At 37.1% G+C, this 6,400-nt stretch overlaps 1 pseudogene; it reads left to right on the top strand.

The window, feature by feature from the left end:
* Positions 1-5,791: 5,791 nt before the first annotated feature.
* Positions 5,792-6,400, top strand: part of LOC111366898 — a 3,425-nt pseudogene continuing 2,816 nt past the window's right edge.

The following is a 6,400-nucleotide window of genomic DNA, read 5'->3' as shown; positions in this document are numbered from 1 at the left end:
AGATTGTTGAGGATATTACTTCGGTAATGTGCATACATTATATTCTCAAAAGTACATTTTATATGCATGACATCAAACATAGTTTCGACTTACCAAAATGAGATTTGAGAAGGCGAAATGATGATTATCAAAGTTGAATACGTGACGATGGATTCAATCTTTTCCATTCTTCAAATAAAAGCCATTACATTTGAAATGATGATTATCAAAGTTGAATACGTGACGATGGATTCAATCCTTTCCGTTCTTCAAATAAAAGCCATTACATTCTTTAATTCAAACCTTATATGAAATTAGGGATGGCAACAGGGTGAGTTTTCCCATCCCTCGCCCTACCGGGCAATTTCCTGCCCTGTTACTCGTTTAAGGCAAGGTGGGTCGAGGTAAAATTTTCCTACTTGGACCCAACTTGAATACCTGATTAAATAGGTAATCCTTGCCTCGTTCGGGAATGGGCCTGTAGGTATCAAGTTTGATGAGTTTTTTGCCATCTCTACGTGAAATGAAAAGAATGTTAGTCAATTTCTAAAATCAAATACTAAGTTAGAAAGAAATCAGAAAGAAAAGGAGATGCAAGTGATGCGATCGGTCGAAGCAAGTGTTTAACAATTTGCCTTTAAAATGAATTTGAGCTGCATCGGTGTTAACAATTGTTTTCTTTTACAATTATCTCCTAATATAGAACGACCAGGTCAAGCCATAGAAGCACTCAAAATGGCTTAGACCTACGAATTCAAACGGAATTTCCTCTTTACCAAACTATGAATTTTATGTAAAGAAAACCACTTTTGATGAAGTGTTTTATGCAACATAAAATGGAAAGAATGATATGGAATGACAAATAAATGTCCAGGGGTCCTATATATAGAAGGTGAGTGGATGTGGTTGGAGAGACACACCCCATACTCATCATTTTTCATGAAAGGTTGCAATCCAATCTGTCCTTTGCCTATCGCTAAATCATCGTTCGAGTGAGAAAAGCAGAAACTTTGTCACTTGCCTAGCTGAATTCCGATTTTTCATTCAAACTTTGGACCTTAATTTTTCATTAATCTAGAATTAATTCTAAGATTCGAAATATACCATAATGATCTACTCGACAAGTAGAAAAAGTTAATCTATTTACGTTTATAATTTGACTATCAGATCAAATTCGAATATTTGATCAAAGTTGCTACAATGTCACTTTCCAAGGTTTATACCTAACCAAAATTCAATTATTAAAATCAAATTCCAGCAATTAGAAATTGTTGCGAAAGCTCTCTCAAAAGGATCTTCAAACAGTGATTTTTCAGGCTTAGTCCAACGTACCTTTCTTTACCAACAACCAATCCAACAGGCTCCAAACCACAACCAATATAATTCACCTCGGTTGCTATTCAATCTTATCCACGTAGGATAAGAAAGGATGATGATTTGTGGCCACAAAGGCTAGGAGAAGACACCACAAAGTTATACTATGAAGGAACCACCAATTACACAAAGTAAACAGGTGTTTTGGACACTTCTAGGGGCTATTTTTTCACTCACCAAGAGGGCAGCCGGGATTCTCCTTTTTCTCACACAAAGTCTCACAAAACATCACAAGAAAGATGCTAGGGTTATATCCATATATATACTCTAGGGTTAGGCTTTAAGTTGGGCCATTAAAGAGGTAAACGGGCCAAGATTCAAGTCATCCAGAAGGAATACAATTGGGCCGGGTGTAGCTCATGGACTTGGTTGTTGGACTTATTTCATTCATCGGCCTATGCCTATGAAATAATATTAACCTACGTTAATATCATAGCCTGAAATTTATTAAGTATCAAAAACCCAACAAATCTCCACCTTGATGCCCAATAAATCTGCAAGCAATCAAAACACAAAGTTAACACTTGCATAATCAAGGTAGCCAATAAAATTAGATCACAGACCTTACCTCGTGCTTCCAACTTGAAACACGTATCATACCTGCTCCATGTACTCACTAGGGCTAAGGTCAAAAAACACCCAAGTAGAAGCAAATATTTAATAGTAAACAATTAAGAGCAAATACACGTGCGATGACGATATAATATAGGATAACACACATAGACCTTTTCAGAAACACGTTCACATAGAACCATAGATTAACACGAAGTCAATCAAACCATGGCCAACCACATATGCAACACATGCATAAATAACCCTAAGAAAATATCTCATCACACTTATTCTATCTCATTCCGTGTTGCTTACACTTCGAGAACACATATCTCTTCCCATCGCCCACCAAGCTCACTAGACAGATCACTTAACTCATGTCTAATTGGCAAGTCACAATAGATCCTAAACTCTCGGGATAATCCTCTATCACCACATCACTTCTCCCAACCTACGTGGATAATGGGTCTTCACCTAATTGAAGTGATAGAAGTGTCTCTCTCACACTCCACCTGATCAGGGTCTCTTTCCAGATAAAGGATTCTAGACATTTGATCACATCTCAACTCATGATCCAAATGTCACATTCCACATCCCCCGTGCATATCACCAATGCACATTTAGGCATCTATACTCCACCTTACCAAAAGACATCCAACTCACTGCTAATGCATCACAAACTGACTGTGGTAAATTAACACCTTTCGGTGACCATAAAGGTTACTCCAATCACCAAAACTCCAAAAAATCCACAAAGAAAATGGCGAAGGTCACACTCACAAAGAAAAATCGAAGAAAGAGTCGGTTACTTCACAACACTCACAAAGGAGGCTTACAAAGATAAAGAAGATAACCCTAACATGACTGCCTCACTTAATCTCACAAATCACACAGGCTCACAAAGATAAAGGAGAGAAACTGCTGCCCAACTTTCTTCTCATTACCACACTCTCACACCACTCACAGAATAAATAGAGTACGCCACAAAACTTAACCCACTATGCATGTAAACACATTACTTAAAGTAATAAGTCACTCTAATTTATGCAATTACACACATCAAACATATTGAAAGTGTAACATCAACATTGCAACAAAATTAAGTGATCACATATATGCAGAAAGGATTACATACAGATGCAATCTAAGAACCAGGTTTATTCTCTCAATAAACCTCACTAGGTTCACTAATCGACCCTAAAGTCACATTCGCCTTGTCTTTATCCTCATCTTTCCTTTTATTATTATCCTAGGACAATCTCTTTCAACTATGTGCAAATTTTACCTCAGTTAAAATATATGTTATTTTTCATACTTGTCTTAGACCTATACATGCCAACAATACCAAATAATGACCACAAGCAAAGTACTGACAATAATTCACACAGAATAGTCGAGTAAATTTTCCTAAGGTCACATGCAATTCTATCGGTATAGAAAAATTGGTGACAAATTCACATAGAATTTAAGACAATTAATTAACATGTAATTCCTAGGTCTAGCAACAAGCAATGGTTACCCCAAACCTAACGCCACCCTACACGATGACTTCTAATGCGAAAAATAAATAATTACCATAACAATATTTTAACTGCAATAATAAAAGGTAAAGAACACGATACCGAGCGGACCACGTTTGAAGGTCCGTAAATATTGAGAGACGCGAATTCACCACTTGAGGACTATTACTATTCATCCTAAAGTCTCTGAAAACTGCAGCAACCAAAAAATCACAATCGAGTCCCGAACGTTTGAAGAACAACGCTGTCCAGATTCTACTGCGTACCCTGAAATAGAAAACTTCCAACACGAAAAATGTCAAAAATAATATGAGGAACAAACTACCTGAAAGGACCTCCTTGGGATTCCCTCCCACGCGCCCTCACGCGCTATCTCTTCCCTCTGCGTGTGGTCCACACGCGTCGAAGTTGACCGTCACGCGCCTGCCTACAAGGTGCGCCTCCTCCTGTATATCACCCCAGTGGTCTCGATTTTCCCAAACTCCTTCTGGATTTATCAGAAAATGAGAAAAACGAAGATCGATTTTGACAGTTTTTGGACAGCTTCTTCGATCTGATTTCTGCTGCGTTTCTGCCGATTTTCTGGACGATTTCTGGTAGATTTCACGAGTCAAAACCTTCACCTTGAAGCTCTGATACCAATTGTTGTGGAAGCTCTCTCAAAAGGATCTTCAAACGGTGATTTTCCAGGCTCAGTCCAACGTACCTTTCTCTACCAACAACCAATCCAACCGACTCCAAACCACAACCAATATAATTCACATCGGTTGCTATTCAATCTTACTCACGTAGGACAAGAAAGGATGATGATTTGTGGCCACAAATGCTAGGAGAAGACACCACAAAGATATACTATGAAGGAACCACCAATTACACAAAGTAAACAGGTGTTTCAAACACTTCTAGGGGTTGTTTTTTCACTCACCAAGAGGGCAGCTGGGATTCTCCTTTTTCTTACACAAAGTCTCACGAAACATCATAAGAAAGAGGCTAGGGTTATATCCATATATATACTCTATGGTTAAGCTTTAAGTTGGGCCATTAAAGAGGTAAACGGGCAAAAATTCAAGCCATCCAGAAGGAATACAATTGGGCCAGGTGTAGCTCATGGACTTGGTTGTTGGACTTATTTCATTCATTGACCTATGCCTATGAAATAATATTAACACACGTTAACATCATAGCCCGAAATTTATTGAGTATCAAAAACCCAACAGAAATATACTAGAGTAATGATTTGCTAGAAGCCTATAACAATACGAAAATAAAAGGTTTTTTCCCGTATCTCTATATTCCTTGAAGTTGTTACCATATCTTATATATATTCTAAAAATTTTTGAACTAGTTCATCTAGGTGTTTTAGAATCAATATTTTTTTAGTTATATCTATTATACATGCCTTTAAAAACACTACTTAAACGATCAGATTCATTTTCTGATTAAAAACTTATATGTAAATCTTTCAAAAATATGCAGTGGTGAGATAACGTGTTGAAACATATCGTCTAAAAGCTTTATTGGATGAGGTTTTACAAAGTTCGTCTAAGGATAAAAAAAATTAGCATATTCTTTTGCTACATGAAGGATAATCTTTTGATATGAATTAGGCACAATCATCCCCTTATCTATGGCTCTGGTGTGCTTTTCACATCCATTTACAGTTAAATTTATGCATCTAAGTGTTGAAAGCTTCTTCAATACGATGCAGCAAATGTCCTAATTTCATATGCATTTTGTAACCCTTTAACAATTATAAACACTTACTTTCGGTATAAAACTATGCTTCATAGAGATATATTTAAGTCAAATCGAGGCTTCAACATTATTGTTGTATTGCTCTACTCTAGGCATACCTCATTAGGCCACTAGGAGTATTCTATATTTTCTAGAGGTGAATTGGCTGGTTTCTTTGTGGATTCTAACCAAACTAGTTGAAAAGGACATCTTGTGAAGTGGCCCTACTACTCTAAATGTAGCAAAACAAAATGATCGATTGCATTCTATGAGGCGAAAATCCAGCAATACCCAAGGTGATACTGGGTTCAGTTTCCACCAAGAATTGACACAACCACGATTGAGACACACCCAACTTTCACTTTCTTTCTTCCCATTTACGGTTGCTATTCATACCTACAAAGAGTCTGCCAAGATAAAAAAAAAACAATATAACCCAAGAGAAAATCACACAGGTTGCTTGAGAGAAAAAGAGGCCGAGAATCAACAGAGAAGAGATCATAGAGAGAGATGGAGAAGACGGCTTATTGGAGGCGTAGAGGGGCTGAGAGTTATAGACTGAAGAAGTGACCAAAAAAGGTAAGTTAGGGTAGGTTAACTTAGTGGTCCAACCAAGGCTCAACACAACGATAATGGGTTCCAAATGAATATCGTAGCCATCCAAGTAAATGGGACGGACCACGAGCAACACTATTAAAATAGATTGCTTCTAACGGTCCATAGAAAATTGGGTTGGGTTGTCTCGATGATAGTGTCGACATATAGTTCAATCATATGGCCAATGCCGACTAATAATAAATAAAACTGATGTTACATTATTGCCCGGGAGGTCGTTTGACAACAAGTTTCCTAACACATTCTCTTATAAATTGCTACATCTTCTAGCCGAACATACTACTATCTCTACAACTTTTGATTCTCTAATTGTCTCTTAAGATAAGAATCAAAGCTACTCAAAATTTTCGCCCATCTCTTCGTTTCTTTTCTTGTTTCTGGTTTCTTTTGATTGCAGTCAACTTGATTATAAATTTTATGACAATACTTGCCCCAACTTGCTTAAGATTGTTAGATATGGTGTTTGGTCTGCTATAACCAGGGACGGATCCAGGATTGGATCCAAGATCGGGTTATAAATTTTCAAACCGGGCTACTACGTGGAAAAAAAAATTACACATAAAAAACTGATTTTTTACCAAAAAAAATAAAAAATACCTTTAGAAAAAATTTGTTGGCCTGAGAAG

This window comes from Olea europaea, chromosome 18, assembly GCF_002742605.1.
Source record: "Olea europaea var. sylvestris chromosome 18, O_europaea_v1, whole genome shotgun sequence".
Lineage (NCBI taxonomy): Eukaryota > Viridiplantae > Streptophyta > Magnoliopsida > Lamiales > Oleaceae > Olea > Olea europaea.
Note: the sequence above shows the minus strand (reverse complement) of the source record. Positions and strands in the feature narration are given on the sequence as shown.